This window comes from Mirounga angustirostris, unplaced genomic scaffold, assembly GCF_029215605.1.
Source record: "Mirounga angustirostris isolate CCGP_5_RB_7025 unplaced genomic scaffold, mMirAng1.0.hap1 SCAF_4, whole genome shotgun sequence".
NCBI lineage: Eukaryota > Metazoa > Chordata > Mammalia > Carnivora > Phocidae > Mirounga > Mirounga angustirostris.
Window position 1 is genome coordinate 72,723,710 of NW_026991712.1, and position 24,782 is coordinate 72,748,491.

The 24,782-nt window shown below is 39.5% G+C and overlaps 1 pseudogene; it reads left to right on the forward strand.

The window, feature by feature from the left end:
- Window positions 1–13,257: 13,257 nt before the first annotated feature.
- LOC123860225 (heat shock cognate 71 kDa protein-like) lies at window positions 13,258–15,423 on the forward strand (annotated as a pseudogene).
- Window positions 15,424–24,782: the final 9,359 nt, after the last annotated feature.

Below are 24,782 nucleotides of genomic sequence, written 5' to 3' on the forward strand. Positions count from 1 at the left end.
ATAGAGATTTCAAGGTAATGAAGATTTCAAGAAAAGAACAGGCAGAATGCTTTACTTCAGATACGAACACACGGAAGACTGCATAATTATAAGGTGTGTAGGAGGCTCATAGGCATATGTATTGCTAAGGCAAATACTTCATCTCGAGATATCTATTTAAACTCATTAAAAAAGGAATCGGCAATATTGTCAGAGCACATATAAATAAGGCTCGTAATGAGGAGGCTGGATGGAATCATTCCTGTGAGAGTGGGAGGTACTCAGAATTTGAGCAGTGAATCAGCTTCACAGAACCCGGTATTTGCTCGTCATCGGAGTATCAAGAAGTCTGCGTGGTAGGAGGGCTGGCCCACTGTGGGAGTGCCCAGCAGTAAAGCAGAGGGCTTGGGGATGGGGGAACGGGTGAAGCCTCGCTCTCCCTTCTCTGGAGTTCTCCAGCTCAAGGAGGACTCGGGGCCCAAGGCTTCGGCCTTGCTCAGCTCTTAAGGTGGACTCCTTCCAGATCTGCGGGAGGCAAAGGATAGATAGCCAAGGGCTCGCCCATTTCTAGGTAACAGATTGAGTGTTAAGTAGAACAGAGTCAAATAAGTATCTGCCCCGTGTCTTAACTTGGATAGTAGTTGGTTTTTAGAGAGATGCATTGATTAGAAAACTGTCTTCTGGCTTCTCAGTGATGGCCAGCTTCTAGAAGCACTGCTTCACTGTTGATGAAGGGGTGGGGGTGGGGGTGTGAGGAGTAGCGCCGACTATAGATTAGCCTGCCGCCAAAACGTTTGGGCTAGGGCCACTGTGAAGAACACTCCTAAGGTTATTACACTTGCTGAATATTCTCTGTATAAACTTGCATGGAGATTGCAAGCACAAGATATACTAATATACTTCCCAAATGGTATCTTGTGGAACATGTAAATAAAAGGTTTATGGATTAAATAAATTTGGGAAGCAGGGCATCTTAACATCCCTTCTTGGCCATTCACTGACTTTCACATTGAACATAATTTTATTCAAAGCTGAGAAAGGTGATGTAGCAAAAAAACCGGTTTAACCAGGGATTCCTTGTCTATCTTTATCAGAGAAGCATTTTTAACAGCATCTGCAATTGATTCCTCTTGGCTTATCTACTGAGCCTACTTCTCTCTGTATCATCACCCACTTCACACAAACATGCTTAAGCCCAAGACTGGGCTTCCAACAGCCATGTTTATACAGTGGAACTAAGGAATTTGTTGAGATTGGCAGGACGGGCAAGGAGGTAATGCTTAAGTTCAGAAGTATGTGCTTAAAGCCCACATCTGCAACCTGCTTCTCCGTCCTCTGTTCCTCGTGCCCTTTCAGCATCCCTTCCCGATCAGCTAGTTAGGGGGAAAGGCAGTCAAAACTAACTTCTTGAGAACCATTTGCCAACTATGGAAAGATGAGTTATGACCACTCTTTGTTCTCAGGACCTCTCTGTTCACAGGATAGAACTGGACACATAGGCAAGCCTCTGGGCTCTCCCAGACTCTAGATTTCTGACTTTTGCTCTTATCTCCTGCCTCCAGGTGCTGCTGCTGTAGAGGAATAAGGTGAGCATGAGCTTTCCCAAAGTGCAGAGCCTCCCCCTCCATCTCTGCTGGCTTTGAGATGCTTTCAATGCCTGTTAATAGTCAAGGGGCTGTTGAAAAAAAACTGTGGGCATAGCTGCCATTGCAGAAATGAACCAGGCTCATGCAACCTCAAAGGATACTCCTAATAAGATATCAGAGAAACTCCAGAGCTGGGGGTTTTCAAGTTTTTTATGACATGTCCAGGGAAAGGAGAAAGCTGGCCCCCAACAGAGGAGGGAAAGAACATGTTCAAGGAACAGAGGGAGGATCCCAGAGCCTGGGGCCAGATCCTTCCTGAAATCACTTTCAGATCCTTGGGCTCCTAGGAACCCCAGTATCGTTTTTTGTGAGTCCAGACTTTTTTTTTTTTTTTTTTTTTTTTACAATTAACAAAAGGATTTGTATTAGAACATTTACACTCAGGGAAGAAAGAGGTATCTGCATCATCAAATGTGGTTTGGTGTTTTTGGTTTTTGTTTCTTGGGAAATGGTCTTAACCAGTGTGACACCAGTTGACATCATGGGGACCCGGGGCTCAACTGGAGCCTACTTTGTAGACCAGAAGCCCTGGAAGCTTCCCAGGAATATAAGGGACATGTACAGAGATAGTACAATCTATCCTTTGTTTCACTGCACACTTAACTCCTACTGTTATTAAAAACCCAGCTTCAAACTATTCCATTACCTCCATAGTGATGTGTTAAGCCCACAAAAAGTTAGGCGATTTGGTGTTAGGATATAAAGAAAGACATGTTTTATATTTTTTTAATTTATTTTTCTATTATGTTAATCACCATACATTACATCATTAGTTTTTGATATAGTGTTCCATGATTCATTGTTTGCATATAACACCCAGTGCTCCATTCAGTACATGCCCTCTTTAATACCCATCACCAGGCTAACCCATCCTCCCATCCCCCTCCCTTCTAGAACCCTCAGTTTGTTTTTCAGAGTCCATAGTCTCTCATGGTTTGTCTCCCCCTCCGACTTCCCCCCCTTCATTCTTCCCCTCCTGCTATCTTCTTTTAAGACATGTTTTTTAAAGGCAAGGGCCTCACAGCCTTGCGGTGAAGAAGGACTGATAAGCAAAGAATGAAATCAGCCGGGAGAACATCAGAGAAAGACAAAGGCCAAGAAGTGAGAGTCAGAATTCAGTGCCTAACTTTAAAATATTTTGATACATTGTTTTTCCTAGATCTGGGTTGCACAAATGTTAAAAAACAAAAACAAAAACAGGCAAATATAAAGAATGCTACATGTATGAAAACAGACTGTGCTTTCCACAGCAGCACCCCCGATTCTGTGCAGTTACAGGCCTTCACCATTTGAAGATCTGGTACAAGAAATAAATGGCTATTGACGCCACAGTGATCTTCCTGGGCAATGCTGGTCTCAGCCTCTGGCGGCAATCATAGGAGAGCATAGCAACCAAGCAATTCAAACTGGGAAGCCACAGAATGAAATCAATCATCGCTGAAGGGATTAACCTCAGACATACGTGTAGAACAGAGAGAGAGCAAAGATAACAGAAATCTGAGCAGACGCATTTTTAAAAAATCATACTCAATTATTGTTATTGTGTCTCCAGCAAGGACGTGTGTGGATAAAACAAAACGTAAGGTGGAGAAGTGCCTTTTGACTCAAGATTCCATCGTATCTCCATGTGTTAAACTTGCCATAGTCGTTCACTGTTCCAGTTACGCACTGCTGCAAAACAAACACCTGGATGAAGCAAGAACAGTTTATTATTATTACTATTAATCCTCAAGGTTTCTTACCCAGTTGTAGCTCGACGGTGGTTGAGGCAGTAGTCAAGCTGAAAGCTTCCTTGCTCACATGGCTGGTACCATGGCTAAAAGACAAGGGTCGCTGGGGCTCTTCTAGGAGAAATCGCCAGAAGCTGCATGGCCTTTTCTAGTCCAGGCTTGAAAGTCATGCAGTGTCTGGGCGCCTGGGTGGCTCAGATGGTTAAGCGTCTGCCTTTGACTCAGGTCATAATCCCAGGGTCCTGGGATAGAGCCCCAGGTCCAGTCTGTCTCCCTGCTCAGTGGGGAGTCTGCTTCTCCCTCTCCCTCTGCCCCTCCCCCCAAGTGCATGCTCTCTTGCAAATGAATAAATAAAATCTTAAAAAAAGAGACAGTAATGCAGTGTCATTTTCCCCAAATTATATTTATAGAGTCACAATGGCCCATTCAGGTTCAAGGGGAGGGGACAGACACTCCAGCCCTTAATGGGAAGGAGTATCCTTAAATTTGCAGATATGTTTTAAGTTATCACATTCCTGCTGTCTGAAAAATACTTAGCCTGTGGAAAGTCCTTTTTTTTTTTTTTTTAAAGAAATATTTTGTAGCTAAGAAGTGCTTTGGAGTAATTCTAATTTTGCTTAAAGCTGTTCTTTCACATATATCTAGCTGCATGAACAGGAGCAATTTATATAACTTTTTTGAGGCTCTGTTTTCTTGGCACCAAAATAAGGATAATTTTTAGGAATGGTAGGAGAATTAAACAAATAATGCAAATAAAGGGTTTAATATACTACATGTCTTATAGTGGGTGTTTAATCAAGTACTAACAACAAATCTCAATTTCAAGCATTCCAATTCAAGTCATCACCTCTTGCTTTCTTGCTTCCTCTAAGCTACCTTGATTCCAACAGTTGACATATGATTCATGATTCTGTCACTTTTTTACCGAGGTGTTTGTAAATGCATAAAATAACACTGTATTGATAACTGAGGCCTTCACTGGAGGAGGAAGGATAAGGGAAGAAGGACACTCGCTTGTCACCCTGTATCTTCATGGACACTTGGAATTTTTAAACTATTAGGCCAATTTTTAATCTATTCTATTATCTATTCTCAAAAGCAAATAAAAATATATTTATAGAATTTTAAATTGCAAAGGAAACATTAGCCTAATTAATAAGATAGGAATCCTTCTTGTGTGATCATAATATCTTTAATTTCAGCAAAAATAATTGCTATCATGCTGATTATTGCTTAATTTTATAAAGTTTGCTTTCCCCTTTCCAACTGACTCATATTTTAATCAACAGTTATGTCTTTATAATTATTTACGTTTAGCCTCAGTGGCCCAGTCAGCTCCTTCTACTCTTTCCAAGTAAATGCAATTGCAGAAAATAAAGCTTCTTAGAATTCCTAAACTTCCCCAATAGGCCATCAATCCCTTGTTGATCTCCACAGGTAAGCTGTATGGATTTCCTATTAGGAGGCTTTTTTATTACCATGAAGAAAATAGAGGCTATCAATAAAATGATTTAAACTATCTGTGTCTTTGTTCTTTGAATTTCAATAAACCCTTTGCTGCAGACTCGACTATGTCACATATTAGATGATTTCACATGGTAAGAGTAGCTTTAGAACGTGTCAAGAACCCTTTACAGCAGTCTTAACTTAATCCTGCTGAGGGAGAATTCTCTCCCGCTCAGCTTGACTGTGAGCTGGGACACTGATCCCCCTGCCCTCAGACTGGCACTTACATCATCAGTTCTTCTGGTTCTTAGGCCTTTGCACTCTGACCAAACTATACCACTGGTTGGTCTCCATCTTGCTGATGGCAGATTGTGGGACTTCTCAGCCTCCCTAATCACATGAGCCAACTCCTCATAATAAAACTCCCCCCTCCACTTGGTTCTGTTTCTTTGGAGAATCCTGACTAACACACCTCCTTTACACATCTTGATTTGTTAGTTACCCCTTATTCCCACTCCCAAGTATGCAGGTCTAGCCTTGGGTCTGTCTACAAAGATCTGTTACCTTCATGTTGTGCATTTAGTTACCATTTTGTAGTTAGCCCTTCTTCTCTCCCAGGGAACCCTCTGGGACTGTCAAGTTTCTGTAAATGAGAGGCTTCTTTCCACACTTTGGCAGCATAACTTGTCTTTGTATAAAAATTTGTATTCCCCTTCCCCAAAGACAGTCTTAAAGAATGTTCAAAATCTATCCCTTTGAAAAAAATTTCTATTTCCCACTGCAAGGAATACTTTAGCTTTCCTAGTTCCTGTGAAATGTCTTCCACAGATTTACTTCAGGGTAAATGAGTTTTGGCATGAACTACAATCTTTGATGGAGTGTCTTTAGAGGATGAATCTTCCAAAGTAATTTAATCCCAAAGGATTTTTCAATCACAAATGTTTTAGCCATTGTGTCTAGATTAATCCAAACAATTCTCAAATATAAGTATATCTTCCTTCTTCCTGCACTTACACATTGACTTTAACATAATTAACCTTATTCTGTTTTACAGTTACAATTGATATGTTTACCAAGAGCCTCAAAATATACTTATTTCCAGGGTACTGTAAAATTAAATATTGGACACTAAAAAGTCTTTGGTTATCTCTTGCTGATCCATTCTTGGAAACAGGAATCAAATTCAAACATCAATTGATCTCATTAATCAGTCGTTCTTATGAATAAAGGCACATATTGTGTCACATATGAGTCAGCTTTAGCTTATTTGAAAATTAATTGCACAAGGTCAAAGTCAACAAGTACCACCAACAATAGCAGGAGTCCCTATGAGGTGTGTAATAAAGGATGAAAATGATTATAATCCATTTGCCAACTGCTTTAGTAAATGTAACTCTGACACTGGAGAAACATTCTCTGCTCTGTCCATCTGTTACTCAAATTGTAATAAAGTAGTTTAAGGATGAGTCATTGTGTTGTTCACATTTCCAGAGATACTTTTTTCTCAATTTACACCAGCAACTGAACCATTGAAAATAATGTTGATAAAATTGAATATAAGAAGAAATAATTTAATAGATGACTGACTAGTGGGAGTGTTTTATAGGCAATACCAACTCAACCATGTCCCTTGGGTAGAAGCAGCTAGTTCTGGTGAAATATCAACTATTAAATAACACCCCTGCAGGAAGTCCCCCTCCCATGCCTTTTCCAGTTCCTCCTTCTCTCTCAATGCCATGGAAGTACCAGTCTGCTTATTTACTACTGGAGAACTTCACTTCCCCTCACATTCCTCCTCCACTAGTCTCCAAGGTCAAGGACTCTCAACGACTTAAGGAAGAATTAGCTCCACCTCTCTGTTTAGCTACCTAATCTCTAGGGGTATAGCCTGAGATTCCAAATTCTCCCACCATCCCTCTTTCCTTCTCTCTGCTCCTTTCAAAGGAAGGGCCACTTTGGTGGTTTCTAAGCGTGGGTAAGTTATGTATATAAGACCATCTCCTCAGCAGAGCAGCACGTGGGCTACTTTCTCTGGAAAGCAGGGACTCTTGGCCTCAAGCCTTCTCATTACAACTTGTTTGGGAAAAATAAAGCAATACATGTGGCCCAAAGTGAGCGCCAAGCCACACTGCAGAGTTTGAGTGGCAGGCCTAGCCAGTTACACAATTAACTGTATGTTAAAAAATGGATGGAGTGCAAGAAAAGAAAAAAAAAATGGATGGAGTAGAAGCATATCCAAAATGGTGGAGTACATGTCTTTGAAAATCTGCCACTTCATAAAAACAATTACACTGATGAAAATAAACAAATCAACAACAACAAACACTTACTCAAAACTCTGGAAATTGGTGAAATGCTTACAAAAAATCTAAGGAGCATTTATTAATGAAAAGTGGCTGAACTAAGGTTAGAACAAGAAGTCTGTGGTATCTTAATTTGCCTCATTCCCATCTTCTTCGCCCAGCTCAGCAGTGGTCTTGAAGCCAATGGCCTTACAAGCATGGTGGCTATGAAGATCAGCAGCTTAGCAGCCCTTGGAAAGGGTGAGGGTAGTTCAGCCCCCCTCAAAAGCTTTACCTCAAGATAATGGCCACTATTTGTCCCTACAAGGTAACAGTAATCAAAACACTGTGGTACTGGCATAAGGATAGACATTCAGATCAATAGGACAGATCAGAGAGGCCAGAAGTAAACCTGTACATCTAAGGGCAATTGATTTCCAGCAGGCGGGCCAAGACCATTTAATAGGAAAAGAATAGTCTCTTTAATAAATATGTGACAATGCATCTCCACATTAAAAAATGCATTCGGATCTCTACCTCACATCATATGCAAAAATTATCTCAAAATGGATCTGTGACTTAAATGTAAATGTTAAAACTATACAACTCTTAGAAAAATAATATAGAAGTAAATCTTTGTGGTCTTGGACTAGCAATGGTTTATTAGATATGACTTCAAAATCACAAGTGACAAAATTAAAAACAGATATATTAAACTTCATTTAAATGTCATACTTTTGTGCTTCAAAGGGTACGACTAAGAATGAAAAGACAGCCCACAGAATGCATGAAAATATTTGCAAATCATCTATTTTATAAAGGACTTGTATTCAGAATATATAAAGAACACTTTCAAATCAACAATAAAAAGACAAATAATCCAATTGAAAAATGGGGCAAAAGATTTGAATAAATAATACATTCAATAAATTGAATATATTCTCTAAAAAATATTACAAATGACCTCCAAGCCTATGAAAAGATGTTCAACATCATCAATCATTAGAAAATGCAAATCAAAACCACAAGATACTACTTCATACCTACTAGAAGGGTTGGAATCCAAAAGACAGAAAAAAACAAGTGTTCACAAAAATCTGCTCCCCGTGCTTGTGCTCTCTCTCTCTGTCAAATAAATAAATAAATAAAATCTTTTTAAAAAATAAAATAAAAATAAAAAATGTGGATTGGTAGGTTTTCATGCATCTTATGTTATTCAGAAGAAAAGGTGAATCTGAAGAAGGGTTTTCTTGTTACATTTTTGGACTTGCCAGTGTGTAAATTTCAGCTTTATTGTGTGGCAAACTGGCTCACATGGGTAGATATACAAGCTTACTGACCATCCAGTGTGTATTGGAATTCTATTCTGTTTTCAAAAGAGAGGCCATTTTTACTTTCTGAAGAGATCAAAGTAGTGGTGGTAAATATAAATCCTCTTGAGAACAACACCTTCCTTGCAGAGCCTGGAAAACAAATTGATTTTAAAAAGTGGAAAATTTATTGACAAATAGAGATTAAAGTCAGTCATTCTTTCAATTTTTCAATTCACAAATATTTATTAAACACCTACATGCACAAGGTAGTTTTTTTTATTGGAGCTGGGAATAAAAATACTTGATTCCTTAAGATGCTTTCTACCCAAAGCTCTGAAAGGCTTTAAAATAAACATTAATATGCCACTGAGTTTTTGCAGAGATGTTACATTTATAATAAAATTCACCTGTTTAAAAACAAAGTTCTTGCCCTTTAATGGAGAGACAAGCAATAAACAAATAAATAGTTACTTAATACTAGCTCGGGGAATGGTCACTGTTATAAAGACAAAGCAGGGTAAGGGGTTGAAGGTTCTGGAGGGGAAAGTCCTGATAAAATGGAAAAAAGTCCTTCCAGTGAGTTACCACTTGAGGTAAGACCTAGTTGAAGTGAGGAACATAGTCATTTGCAAACATATCTCTCTACAGGGAAGAACAATTGCAAAGGCCATGAGGCAGGGTGTGCTTGACCTGTCTGTGGTACATTAAGGACTATACTGTAGTCGAGGTCCTGAGATCAAAGTGGATCATGGACAGAGATGAAGTCAGAGAGAAACCGGGAGCAAGATCACATAGGGTCTTGGTAAGAGCTTTGAATTTTATGCTAATATCAGTTGAGAAGTTAAAAGCTAGATGTTTTATTTTTCTACATCTCTGATGCTCATGAAAAGAATCAAAAGTTCAGTTTTAGAAGATGTGCTGTCCCACATTTTCCAAATTTTGAATAAAATCTGATTTTCCATTTCTTTAACACTGGCATATACTCCAAAAAATGGATGAAAACTTGAAATGCCAAATGTTTTCTTTCCAAATTACATCACCACTTAAATCTCCTACTAGCAATCTTGTTACAAAATCGTGTAATATGTGAGAGGAGTTCCAGCGACGGAGCATAACCAGGAGGGGATGCTGACTTCGGAGCGGGTTTGCAGCAACTCGGGCTCCTCTATTCCCTCGGGCACACCAAAGGTAAATGGAACAATTCCGTGGTGTCTTTTGACCTGTTTCATTAAGCAAATAAACAAAAGCAGCTGGCAAAACAACTAGTTGATTTATCCGTGCTTTTACTTCTTAGTTGATTGCTTTATTGTTTTTGATACAAATTAGAGTTTTGGAAATAAGCAATTTAATTAGTAATTATCTTCCCCAGAGAATTAGACGTGGAATTAAAGACAAGTTGGATAAATAGGTGTTTCCTCCCTTCCTTGATTTGGAAAAAAACCAGTAGCCCATATAGCAGGGACTCAGAAAGCACTCACTTCCACCCCCCGGCCCCTCGATGCAGGCAGCATGAAGCATGCCACAGACAGCTCCACTTTCTCATGAACTATTAAGAAGTGAACATTTTAAGAAAGATTTTGTGAGGCAGTGGAAGAGGGAAAAGTGCTAAATTACGTGTAACATTTTATTCAAAAGAAATTCGTTCTGGACCTTGTCTTTCAAAGTGTCTAAAACAGTTTCTCTACTCTTAGGGATCAGCTTCCATTTTCCACTGCAGGGGAAGGTGAGTGAGGGTGGAGAAAACCTATTGGTTAGTGGACTAGAGCTTTTTATGGTTCCTCAAGCATGTCCCACTAAGAGGAGAGGCAGGGTCTAAATTTCATTCCGCTAATGAAATGGTCAAGGAAAATGCCTTGAAGAATTGTAACTGGTGAGACAGTAAGAGGATAAGCTCAGTTGGAATGGGCAGCTACATTAAGTGAGCACTGGAGGCACTGGATGAATTTCTGGGGCTGAAACCAGGCTAGCAGAACATGGTGTCCAGAGAGAGTCACCAACAGCCCGGGGTGGTAATTGGGCAAAGACAGCGTTAGGGAGTTTTCATCCAATTTCTAGAGGTAGGTATGGGAATAAAGGAAAGGACTCCCCAAAGGAAAATGGAACATGGCCACGAACAGGGTAGCCTCATAGCAGCCAGTGATTAGAGACCTACACAGTCAGTTGGCAAAGAAAAACCCATGAGCAGTTCTGGGACTTCAATCGCTGGATCCCGTTAGAGGGAGAGGGGGCTAGAAAGGACAGACACTATGGCAAAATTAGGTAAACCTGGTCTGTCTAGTTCCTTCTGTCAGGGATGTAACAGCATGGCCCTTGCCTTGGAAGTCCCATCAAATGAACATGACAGGCAAATCCATCAGTGTGTTTCAGGGCCCCAAAAACCTACAAGGGAGATGTGATGCAGTGGCTGAGAGGGTGAAAGCATTGGGATTGCTTAGTGCCCATTGTTGTAAGTTAGGTTTGGTCCTGGGAGTGAGATAGAGCAGAGCATGATGGTAGGAATGATGGTGCCCCAATTATGGGGAGAATGGATGCTGGCCACTCAGGGTCAGACAGGAAACAGATGGCACATTCAACTGGGTAAATGAAGAGAGTTTAACGAACACATAATTAACAAAGGTGAAGGGAGAGGTAAAGATAACCTGCTGGGTTGGTGATATACCCCAGAGCTAATAAACAAGCAAAATGCAGGGAGCTGTTACCACCATTAGGGCCTAAAAGGGCAAGAAGAGGAGACATCCTTAGAAGACTACTCAGTATGACCTATGGCCTGTGGTCGTGGAACAGAGCCATCGCTGATCTTGGTCCATTAGGGAGGGAGCTAGCTCAGGGAATAAATAGTCTGATTTCTTTCTCTTCCCAAGCTGCAGTCTCCTACTGGTGCCTCACCTTGGCCAAATTTGAAACCAACGGGTAAGGAAGCCCAGCTGAAGCATTTTCTAGAGGATAGTTTCCAAGGACTCTGGAAAGGGGTAGTGGACAGATCTGGATGGGAGTGGACAGATCTAATAGCCAGTACAGACCCTGGAAACCAGAGTAGGTTTGATTCTCATATGTGTATGTAAAGTGTGTATATATATATATATGTTGAATATACTATATATATATAATACACACACATATATACACACACACATATATATTCCTGTTTTGAGATTGCTCTCATTTGTATAACTAAATTTATTTTTATGTTTATTTTATAATGCTTTATAATGTCAATTTTTGTAACTATATTGAGAAAGAACACCTTTGTATTCAAGATGCTTTTTCCTATATTGCATAGAGAACAAAGTTCTAAGTCTTCTGCGGAATGTAGATATATATTTTTTTTACAATAAATCAAATTTTATTGCAGAAAACCAATTACTGATGATGATCTCTTTACTCAGAATTGCTAAAATTGGTCTTTATTACATTCTTCGAGTGTGTTGATTTTTTCCCTCTATTAATAAGTCAAAGTCCAGTGGATAAAATATATTTTAAGTTTATGAAATTAGATGAAACTCACTTTCTGATATTCACATCTGAAGACTTAAGCAGTTGTTTTATTGACCTGAAAACTCTACCTTGGGAAACACTGACTTGCTGCCCATACTTTGTCTATCAGAAGGGTAATAAAGATCTGATATAAAGCAGAGTGTGCAGAAATAGATACTGACCTCCCTTTGCAAAAGAATCTCACCTCAAGGGCAATGGATCAGGGGAAGGAAATTAAATCTTTGGGTTAAATTATGGATTTGCAGTGAGGAAATTTGACTACTCCATTTTTTTTCCCTAAATGGGCTCAGGAACCTCATGTGCCACTGAAGATAGAGACACACCAATTAAATGGCCTAAATGACACAGTGGAAACTGCCAGAAGAAGTAAATGTCATCACGGAAAACAATCTGAGAAAATTAGTACAGTGCTTTCAATGAAAGCATTTTACATTTTATTCTTGCCCAGCCAGGAATTAGAACAAGTGTGACGCTGAGCAGTGGGTGGAGGGTTGGAGCACAGGGTGGAGAACAGTAATTTCAGAATGAAAGGCCTCGTTGAAGTCGGAGACAGCTCAGTTTAGCAGAATAGCATAGGGACAGGCACATCCCATCTGTGTGGCATTGGGCAGGTTATGTTCTTCCCTGTTCTTATCTATAAAATAGGGATGGTGTGAATAACATCTGCTTTGCTTACCTCAGTAAAAGAAGTATGAATATCTGAGGGTTTCATCTGCAAGACAGCATAAGGTAGTCTGTAACTTTTTTATGTTTGTGTAAAGAGGAAAAATAGAAAGTGGCTTTTGGTGAATCTCCTAGATAAATTTCTAGGGTAGTGTAAATAGGAATTGACTTGGGCCTAATTGAAGACTGGTTAGGTAAGATGATATTTATTATTACTGATGACACCCCAGAAATGAGCAGTGAGTAAAGTAATAACTAATTTGAATAATTATTTTGGCAGATGATAAAACTGGGCAATGCTGTGTCATTGAGAGAGTTGTGTTCTCCGATATTTAGAGAGAAAATCAGAATAGAGTCCAATTTGATGATTGCATGATGATTCATTAAGCCTGTAGGGTGGACAGAAAGTATATAACTATTACAGATGCATCACACAAACTGAAAGGCATGAAGAGAGACATAGAATGACTTGAATGCATTAACATCATTCCTAATGACCATTTTCTGATCCTATGAACAATCTTCTATCCTCTTCTCTCATCTCACCCCCAAGTGCTTGTTTAATATAAATTTTGGCTGACCCTACCTGTCTAGTAATTGAGATTTAGCTGAAGAGGATATGAAGAGTAATTGCATTCATTAAGACTGATTCAATTTCTGTTTTCTTCTTTAATTCATATTTTGGGGCCCCCTTTTGGGTACCATGTGTCATGCCAGACATTGGAAAGTCAACATAAGCATCCCTGCCTTTGTCGTGGCAGGGTCATTCGGGCTGTCATTTGTGGCTCCTACAAGAACTCATGACTTGGGCTCTATATCCAAGGTAGGTCAACCTGACGGTGAGAGGCAGCTTATGAACTTCCATGTGCTATTTATATCCTAGAATTGGTAAATGCTGGTGCAGATTGGGATGCCTTCTTCCATTCTTGAGATCTTTTTAGGTATGATGTAGAAATCTTTATCTGCCTTTTGAATCTATCTTTGAGCTTCCTAGGAGATAATTGGGCCATTTGGCTTAGTCATCCAATGCATGGAACTCTGAAAAAACTTGAAGGTGTTAGAGGAAACCACAGATGGTTTTTGAAATAGTTCCTGTGTCTCATAGGTTATACTTTCAGGGACCACACTCTCTTCTTCAATTTTTCTTTCAGAATCCTACCATCCTTCAAGAGGCATCCTTCAAAATCCCACCATCCTTCAAGTGTCTCTTTTCAATGAAATCCTTCTTTATCACTAGACAAAAGGAGCATCTCCTTTTTCCTAAATCATGTAAGACTCCACCCCTTTACCCATTGCTGGATACTGAACCTAAAATTTTCTTCATCTATTTGATTATCTGTGTCCTCCCTTAAATGAGAAGCATCTAGAGGTAAAAGAATGCCATACAGCTCATTGAATGCTGGGCTAGATCACCAGACAGCTGTTTTCTAAAGATGCTGGAACTATTGCTGGTCTCAATGTACTTTGAATCATCAACGAGCCAACTGCTGCTGCTATTGCTTATGGCTTAGACAAGAAGGTTGGTGCTGAAAGGAATGTACTGATCTTTGACTTAGGAGGTGGTACTTTTGATGTGTCAATCCTTACTATTGAAGATGGGATCTTTGAGGTCAAATCCACAGCTGGAGACACCCACTTAAGTGGAGAAGACTTTGACAACAGAATGGTCAACCATTTTATTGCAGAGTTCAAGCGCAAACATAAGAAGGACCTCAGTGAAAACAAGAGGGCAGTTTGTCGTCTCCATACGGCTTGTGAATGTGCTAAGCATACACTTTCTTCTAGCATGCAAGCCAGTATTGAGATTGATTCTCTGTATGAAGGAATCAACTTCTATACCTCTATTACTCATGCCTGGTTTGAAGAATTAAATGCTGATCTGTTCCGTGGCACCCTGGACCCTGTAGGGAAAGCCCTTCGGGATGCCAAGCTAGACAAGTCTCAGATCCACGATATTGTCCTGGTGGGTGGTTCTACCCAGATCCCCAAGATTCAGAAACTTCTACAATATTTCTTCAATGGGAAAGAATTGAATAAGAGCATCAACCCTGATTAGGCTGTTGCTTATGGTGCAGCTGTCCAGGTAGCCACCCTTTTTGGAGACAAATCTGAAAATGTTCAAGATTTGCTGCTGTTGGATTTGGATGTCACTCCACATTCTCTTGACATTGAAACTGCTGGAGGAGTCATGACTATTTTCATCAAGTGTAATACTACCATTCCTACCAAACAGACACAAACCTTCACTACCTACTCTGACAACCAGCCTGGTGTACTTATTCAGGTGTATGAAGGTGAGCATGCCATGACGAAGGATAACAACGTACTTGGCAAGTTCGAACTCACAGGCATACCTCCTGCCCCTCATGGCGTTCCTCAGATTGAAGTCACTTTTGATATTGATGCTAATGGTATCCTCAATGTCTCTGCTGTGGATAAGAGCACAGGAAAAGAGAACAAGATCACCATCACTAATGACAAGGGCCGCTTGAGCAAGGAAGACATTGAGTGCATCCAGGAAGCTGAAAAGTACAAAGCTGAAGATGAGAAACAGCGGGACAAAGTGTCTTCCAAGAATTCACTTGAGTCTTAGGCATTCAACATGAAAGCAACTGTTGAAGATGAAAAACTTCAGGGCAAGATCAATGATGAGGACAAACAGAAGATTCTTGACAAGTGCAATGAAATCATCAATTGGCTTGATAAGAACCAGACTGCAGAGAAGGAAGAATTTGAACACCAGCAGAAAGAGCTGGAGAAAGTCTGCAATCCTATCATTACCAAACTGTACCAGAGTGCAGGGGACATGTCAGGAGGAATGCCTGGAGGCTTTCCTTGTGGTGCCTCCTCTGGACCCACCATAGGTTGATTAAGCCAACCTGAGAATAGGTCTAGCATTGTTCCACGCAAAATATTCGAAGGACCCAAATTTGTAGCAAATTCCATGGCAGTTTTAATGTTGAGCTTCTATAGTAAATAAACTGGGCATTCTTGATACTTGAATATGGAATACATGCACAGGGAACGGAAATACACATTGCACTTTATAAGCACTGTATTGTTAAGTGGAAAATGCAATGTCTTAAATAAAACTGTATTTAATTGGCACCAAAAAAAAAAAAAAAAAAAAAACGCCATAGCTTTTTGTATCCACCCGCTACTAGGAATAGTAAGTTTTCAATAAATATAACTTGAAATAATTAATTTGTTAAAAGTACACATCTGATTTTTTATTTGTTTGGTGGAAAAGTTTTTTTTACTGCCCTTGCCATTAAGAACATACTAAATGAAGAGATTAATAATGTCAAGGTGTATTAACGAATTACAATTCAGAGTGTCCACCTTCAATCTTAGTTATACTAAGACAGATTAGAAATGGTAGCTTAATTTTTAAATAATGAGTTAACTTTCCACTAAAGCGTAACCATTAGGACTACACTCTGAACTGGTTAGTTTTCTCCTTGACTGACTTTGCTCATACTAAGGCAGTGACCCTCAATACCAAAGCAATTTGTCACACAAAGGAGTTTTATTGCTTCTCAGCTGGGCATAGTCAAAATTCCTTGCCAAATGTCAAAGCTGTAAATACTAATAGATTGTGTAGATGTTCTTTTGGAATTTAAGATTGAACTGTGCCCTCTATTTGGAGGGGAAAGTTCTGGGTCTCCTGTTTTTCCAAGTATGAAGTGGACTGTTTCCAGCCAGGAGGCAATAATCCACCGGGACAGATTTGAAGGAATTTGAGTATACTTTCATCATCCTCTGGGGTACCTTTGACAAACAAATGATCTTATAATCCTTCAAATTACCTTTCTCCCTCTTCTAGTCTAGCTGGTTCATGAAATTCTAACTAGCAGAATCATGTCATCCACTGAATTAAACTCTTATTCCCAAGGTGCCTAGGTAAAAGTACACATAACTTATATGGAATAGGTAACAGGTTGACAGAGATTAATTCCTCAGATTAAACTGTTGTTGAGGAGACACACTCAGTCCTGAGGGAATGAGCCACAGAGTGGAAAATGTTTGGGGTCTGAGTAGTTCCAGGAAAGGCAGCCTTCAGTATTTGGTCCAGGAAGTTGAGGATGGGCAGATTGGCTAACAAGTTTTGCCCACTGGGGTGGCTGGCCCAAACACAATTCTCAACTGGATGCTTTGAGGCCAGGAGCCAGATACAAATATTATTAATGCTTCTTGGGTTTTGAAAATATTCTGAACAGCTAATGGTATGATGTCAGAGTGACAAGAACACAGGATTTGAAAGGGAAAATTTGCATTCTATTCCATGACTCTTTCCTTAACTAGCTACGGATTACTTGAGGCCATTTCCTTATTGTAGCAGGATGATAATTCACTCGTTATACCTTTGGTTCCTCCTTCAGTGTTTCCTGATATCCCAGCCGTCTTCACAGTCAAGTAACAGTGAGCGTTTCTGTACTAATTTCCCTAAGCTGTTGACTTTCAAATTAGACTTTTGTGACCCACAAAGAGAAAATAGTTTGAGAAAAGAGGTTTATGGGTCTAAAAAATCTGTGTTTTGATCATCAAAATTCAGATCCATAATGGTGCTGAGCATGGTGTTTAAGCCAGAGCACTAGCTATGTGGGTTTCTCAAAAGTCAAAGCATCCTGCTCCCATAAGGCAAACCAGGAGTGAGGAGGGGTATTAGAACTTCAAGACAAGTTTGGACATTAAGCAGTAGATTTGTGTGCCCCACTGTCCTCTGAAGATATGGAAGATGGGTAACCAAGATTTCCTTGCCTCACCATAAAAAGCTGGAAGTGAGGCAGATGGGACTTTGTGTGTTTGTTTAGGCAGGGGACCTGAGACAACATGGGTTTCACCAGAAGGGCGTGAAAGATAGGATGAGGATGGAAGAGAGTGGATGTAGCTGATACATTCAGTGGACCTGAAAACATCTCATAGTTGGGAAGAAGGAGTTCAGTGGTAGATAATGGCATGAATAAACAAACGTTTCTGCATTTACCAACATCAAAGGATAAGAACAACCCAGAACTGATGACAGACGTGTCAGTGGATACTGTTTGGTATGGACACATAATGACAGATAAGCAAATCCTGCTCTCCACTTCTCCCACTTACTTTGCTGGTACATAACCTTCCCATCTCTGCCCCCATAAAGCTGGGGGAGGGAAAAGAGGCAAATAAAACTGTAAGTGAACTGAGTCTGAGATGCATATACAACAATTAGCTTTTCTACCTCAGTTAAAATGGAGAGTTAGGATAGAAATTCGATTCAGTTATAAAACAGATTTTTACATACTTATAGTCCTGGTTTATGAAATAAAGGTCAATTACATAATTAAATTTTATAATATGTGTGACACAGCATTTTGAAAATTTGAAGCATCATTTAAAGACTTAAGAACAAATAGAAACCATAAATGTGTTGGACCCTTCTAAATAACTGACATTTTCTTTTAACTGTATAGGTGTGTTGGTATGCCAGACAGGATTTGTCATGTACACATCAAGGTTCCTTCCTCTTCCTTTCTTCCTTCCTTCTTAATAGATCCCTGCATTTGTTCAGGGATCCATCCTCTTCTTCTGGCCGCATCTTTCTAGGGAGGAGGGCCTCAGATTGTGAATCGTGATCGTTGAAGCCAACCATGGTGGACCTTTGCCCTTGCAGTGGCTGGTTTCTGTGTGAGCCAATTATGACCACTAAGAAGTGAGCATAAATCTGCCGAGGGGTTTATAGGAAACGTTTCTGTTGTCAGTGAAACTTTTGAGAGAACATGTTCATGTTTTGCCTCAGAATGTTGCCATGAAAACATACTATCTGTAAAATGATTTAACCTGATGGCATCAGAATGGGAAGACTGAGGTTGTTGATACTCTGTATAACCCAGCACTGGAGATGAACGATCTGCAGAAGTTGTGTTGAGCTGTTCTATTTATTTATTTTTTTTTAAGATTTTTTAATTTATTTATTTGAGAGAGAAAATGAGAGACAGAGAGCATGAGAGGGGGGAGGGTCAGAGAGAGAGGCAGACTCCCTGCTGAGCAGGGAGCCCGACGTGGGACTCGATCCCGGGACTCCAGGATCATGACCTGAGCCGAAGGCAGTCGCTTAACCAACTGAGCCACCCAGGCGCCCCGAGCTGTTCTATTTAAAGGCATGGTGAGCCAGGGTTTTCTGTTACCTGGAGCTGAAATCATACTAACTTTTCATTTTAATATCATTTTTAGGGTCCCAGATAATGTTCCATGAGTGAATCTTCTCTGCTCTTAAAATTCAGTTTAAGATGGCCATCTCATGGTCTGGCCAGTGGTGTCGGCCTCAGTCAGTTGAAAGCAAAAAAAAAAAAGAAAAAAAAATTCTATCACATATTTTGCTCTGCGCATGACCAGCTGCCTTCAAAGATATTAGATGAGGATGTTAAAAAAAATAAATCAAGACACAAAACTTTGCTTAATTTTCTGGGAATTACATTCACTCAACCTTACCCTTAGAGGTCTGGGAACAATTTCCCAATGTGCTCAAAGAAAATAGTCTCAGCCTCAGACATAGATAGGAAAATTTAAAAGCTATTAAACTGAGCTGGTCTCTTTCTTTATTTCTGCCTCAGGGAAATTAGTCAATTGAGGGAAACATTTCAGAAAGTACACAGTTTTAAAACAAAATGTCATTGTTAATGATTTTCTATCATTGTTGTAACCTGTACCTCCACAGTAATTGCCACTCTCTGACCCACTGGTCAAATGGTATCTTTCAGTTAGGAGAAATTATGTCTCTGTCATGTATTAATAAAGCATAGCACTGTATTCTTCAACTCACTATTAACAATTACAGATCTATATCCAGAGATGAGTCCCAAGAACAAAGTGCTATCAAAATTTACTATGCATATAAAGCCATATTCATATGCGTTGCTCTCTTCTCAGTAATGTTACAGAAGAACACGAGAAAGGAAATGACAACAGTTTCAAATGTGTAACACAGCTGAACTGGTCTCTAACACCTGACCAAGTGAAGAAAAAATGAGATTTGACAGTTCAAAGTTATCAGACAGGTGGAGGATCTATTGCTAATTCACACTTGCTAAAAGCCAAATGAAAATGGTACTGGTTAGATGATAGACAATAAATGAAAAGAGCTCCCCTGGTATCAGACTGGGGGCGGGGTGGCTAACTCTTTGCGACAGTACCAGTGAAATTACCTTGGCCAGATGTGCTCATTTAAAAGTTTTTCAGTTCTTGTTCACTCAAGGGTGTTTCATAAGTTGGAGTTTTATCATCCAGAACAAGCTACTGAGGCCAACTGTAGCTTAAAGCCTCTATAAGGAATGAAACTCAGAATCTTTTCTGACATGTTCGCATTAGGAAAATCCTGTAAGAGTTCTAAAAACAGGAAGTCCTATGAAAGATAAAGAATTGAAAGGAATTACATCTGTATCAATAGCCACTAAAGATGATTTAATAAACTACGGTCTGTAAAAATGAAAAAGTGACTGGAATAGGTTATTTTTCTGAGTCACTGCTGATATGCAGGCCCTTTGCTGATGCTTTGTGTCTGCAGCTAATCTGTTCAGCCACAAAATATCATGAGTGATTCTGCAATTATGCCTAGAGAAACTAATTACTCGTCAGTGAAGGATTTCCAAGCTTCACTATCTTGCTTTATCCCAGATTCTTTTCCCATCTCTGCCTCCATTTGCAGACAATTGATCAGGACACTTTCAGACTATAAAATATGCCTCTTGAAGCCAAGAATGTATTTGGGTGAGTCAAAATGTTTAAAGAGCATTGATGAGGAACAACATCTTTGGAAGGAGCGCAGGCATCAGAAGCCCAGGGGTCCAGCCTCAGTCTACTGTTTAGGGAGCTTGGCTGGGTCCTTAGCTATATTTGTTCATTTCTTTCTGGGCCTCAAAATCCTCATAGAACATCTCAAGAACTATTTTGCATTCTTAACGATAATAAAACTTTGCCAATTTATGAACATCCTTCCATGACTCAATTGCCCTGATTTTATTGATGAAACTCTCAAGTGTGTACCTATTCTCCCTACTACCCTTTGTTGTTTCAAGGTTCACTACACACACATACACACACACTCACACACACACACGCGCACCCACGTTGGCATCTTGAAAATCTACCCAATATTGCCATTCTTAGTTAAATAAGTTCTGCAGCAATAATTGCTTCATTCCACTGAAACGAATATTAAAGATATGTCCTACACATATAAATGTAGAGAAATATATATATTTAGAGAGAGAGAGAGAAATAAGTTTATTGGATACATAATAAATGTTGCATTTACTCAACCTATCATGTAAATTGAAAAAAGCTGCCAGGTCCACATAAAGCTCTTTGAATGAACAAAAAGTTTCTAAGTATTAAGAGTGCCAACTTCTTACACTGGTTTAAATTTAACAGATTAATAACCAATAAGAAGAGCTCTATAAAATGCAAGATCCTTTAGGAAAGAAAATGTTCTTACCCATTGCTCTTTCTAGCAGAAACAAGATTACTTGTGCCTAAATTAAGTACAATTTCTACTTAATTTATTACTTTGTATTGTACTTGGAGATACACTAAGCATGAAATCATCTTATAAATATAAATTTCCTTCTACTCCAATGGTACTGATGAGGCAGTGTGGAATAATGTTGAGTATTTTTCGTGAAGAATTTAAAGGATGGAAAATGGATTGTAAGTTGGCCATTTGTTTTACTCTCTAAATGGCAGTCTGGTCTATTTCCAGAGTTTACAGGCACGGGAGGTAGTTAATTCTGATCCAAACTTGGAGCGAAGTACCTTCTTTCTACTTTGAGTGACATGCCTAGTAAGTTTCCAGAAGTTCTCTAGAGCTTCTTTCTCATTTATAGCATTGGGTATTCTTCAATCTTCAGACTACTATTTAAGTTTTTTAATATTCATACACAAATATTCACTAATCTTCCTTTAAAAGAGACAAATGATCTCTCATTGAGAAGCATTGAGCATGAAATGCCAGGATAACTGAGAGAGATTCTTTTGATTAAACTACTCCAAAGTGATCCAGGGCTAGGTAAGTTGTTTCTTCTTGCATCTCAATATTTTTATAAGTAGGAGTTAAATCATATCTGTCCCCTATCTGTTCCTCAGGAATGTTGGGCAGAAAATATAACAATTTTTGTTTTAAATGGCTTATCATCACTTAGAGGTACAGCTGTCGAGCCAGGTAACCATGAAAGAAGCACTTGAGCGTGAATGAAATGACAATCACGTGTTTTTAGAATTACAGGTAGAGAAAAATATGACAGGAATGCAGAATTAAATCAGGCAGTAAATAGTTTTGCTGAATACATTTTCAGGGGGTGAAAGAACTCACGTAGGGGTTGTCACAATCTGTTGAAATAAAGCAGATAAAAGGTGAGGAGATAGGTAAAAGTACAGCTTGGACTAAGGGGAAGGTGGGTGGCTGAGCTAACGTGTGTGAAGTGCGTGGCCTTGGAGTAACACATCCAGCTGTTGACCTGATAGAAACATGCTGTAGGCATGTAGCTCATGGGTCTTCCAGCTGGTTTCAGGTCTCTGACACATAATAAACCATATTTCATGGCTATGTATGTTACCTCAGCTCCCCTGAGAAGATAAAGTAAGCCTCTTAGTCTCAAATCTGGGCCCACTAGGCAACTCTAGGTTAGATGGAAGACTCAACTGAACTCTTATAGCAAATCTGATCCCCTTAATTGGGTCAACACTTCAAGTCTGGAAAGACTTGAGTGAACATTGAAATGATGAAAGCAAGGATTATGCAGAGTATGAATACTTTTGCATCAGGTTTAATACAATGAGTATGTTTGTAATTTTTCTCATAATTTAGGACTTTAGGGCATTTGATTTAATTTTATTTTTTTAAAAAAAGATTTTAGGGCACCTGGGTGGCTCAGTTGGTTAAGCGACTGCCTTCGGCTCAGGTCATGATCCTGGAGTCCCAGGATCGAGTCCCGCATCGGGCTCCCTGCTCGGCAGGGAGTCTCCTTCTCCCTCTGACCCTCCCCCATCTCATGCTCTCTCTCTCTATCTCATTCTCTCTCTCAAATAAATAAATAAAATCTTAAAAAAAAAAAGATTTTAGTTATTTGAGAGAGAGAAAGCAGAGCGAAAGAGAGAGAACATGGGCAGGGGTGGGGGCAGAGGGAGATGAACAAGCAGACTCCCCACTGAGCAGGAAGCCTGATGTGGGGCTCGATCCTAGGACCCTGAGATCATGACCTGAGCCTAAGGCAGATGCTTAACCTACTGAGCCACCCAGGCACCCCGGGAATTTAATTTAATTTTAAAATTGTGTCTTTAAGTTAATAAGCATCAGAAATCTGACTACATTTATAAACATTTTGAAAAAGGGGCTTGATAGTCACTGTATGTATGTGATTGCTTCATTTGTTTTTGTTTTTGTTTTTTTTTTAAGATTTTATTTATTTATTTGAGACAGAGAGAATGAGAGACAGAGAGCACATGAGAGAGGGGAGGGTCAGAGGGAGAAGCAGGCTCCCCGCCGAGCAGGGAGCCCGATGCGGGACTCGATCCAGGGACTCCAGGATCATGACCTGAGCCGAAGGCAGTCGCTTAACCAACTGAGCCACCCATGCGCCCCTGCTTCATTTGTTAACAGGAATAATTTAAGTACTTGCAAAGTGTTTTTTTTTTTTTTTTTTTAGATTTTATTTATTTATTTGACAGAGAGAGAGAGAGCAGGAGCAGGGGGGAGCAGCAGAGGGAGAGGGAGAAGCAGGCTCTCTGCTGAGCAGGGAGCCCGATGCAGGGCTTGATCCCAGGACCCCAGGATCATGACCTGAGCCAAAGGCAGACAGTTAACCGACTGAGCCACCCAGGCGCCCCATGTTTTTTTGTTTTTTTTTGTTGTTGTTGTTGTTAGGGCCATAGGCTTTCATTGTCAGGCACTTGAAATGCTTAAAAAGGAAATCAAATCTATTAAATTGACACATGAATTTAGGATAGTTAATGAATCCTAGTTACATTAAAAGAGTGTTAAAGGAATTTTTCTGTACAATATGGATGAATCAAACAATCAGAGAAAGGGTAATTGTACTTATTTTACTACGTTTATAAATAAATAATATTTGTATAATGAACTTAAAGGATTGAGGAAAATATGTATGGGATTTAGACTTTTTTAGTAAATTAAATAATAATTTAAATCATAGTAGCTGTACTTGTTCTTTCCATATCTTTCTACACTGAAAGATAGACAAATCAAAGAACGACTCTTTAACTATAGAAAACAAACTGGTGGTTGCCAGAGGGGAAGTGGGTGGGGAGATGGAAGAAATAAGTGAAGGGGATTAAAGGTACACCTATCAGAATAAGCAGTGAATAATGTATAGAATTATTGAATTACTATATTGTATACCTGAAATCTGGGCCACTAGGCCCATACATAGCATTGTATGTTAACTTTACTGGAACTAAAAGTAAAGAAAAAAATTTTTAATGAAAAAAATGTATAAATGTGACCTTGTGACTCCCTTATTTAAAAACTTCTAATGACTTCTACTCTAGTTTTTTTTTTTTTTAACATTTATTTTTTTATTTACTTATTTATTTGAGACAGAGAACATGAGTGGGAGGAGGGGCAGAGGGAGAGAGAATCTCAAGCAGACTCCCCACTGAGCGTGGAGCTCAGTGCAGGGCTTCATCTAACGACCCTGAGATCATGACCTGAGTCGAGTCAACGGTTTTGACACTTAACCGACTGTGCCACCCAGGTGCCCCTCTAGTCTATTTCAAAGCAAAGGCTTTATAATGATCTTCAACTGCCTGCATGATCTCACGTGCCTCATCTGCTACTGATTTCTCCCTATTACGTTCCACCCAGGCCAACTGGCTTGAGCATGTCTGGCGCTCTTCTGCCTCTATATCTTTATACTGGTTGTTCTTTCTACCTGGAAAGCCTCTTTTTTTTTTTTTTTTTTCCTTTTTCCAGATAGCCCCATGGCTAGCTTCTTCAATTCCTGCAGACATGTACTGAGGAGTCACCTTCCTGGGAGGCTTCCATGCCCAGGGACACAATCTAACATTTATACCTACATCCCCTTTGATACTTCATAACCCACTTCTCAGCTCGCAGCTTTACTTTTTCTCCTGATGACTCATTTATCTTTTTTTTAATAGTTTTGTTTAAGATTTTTATTAATTTATTTGTCAGATTGGGAGAGAGAGAGAGAGAGAGCACAAGCAGTGGGAGGG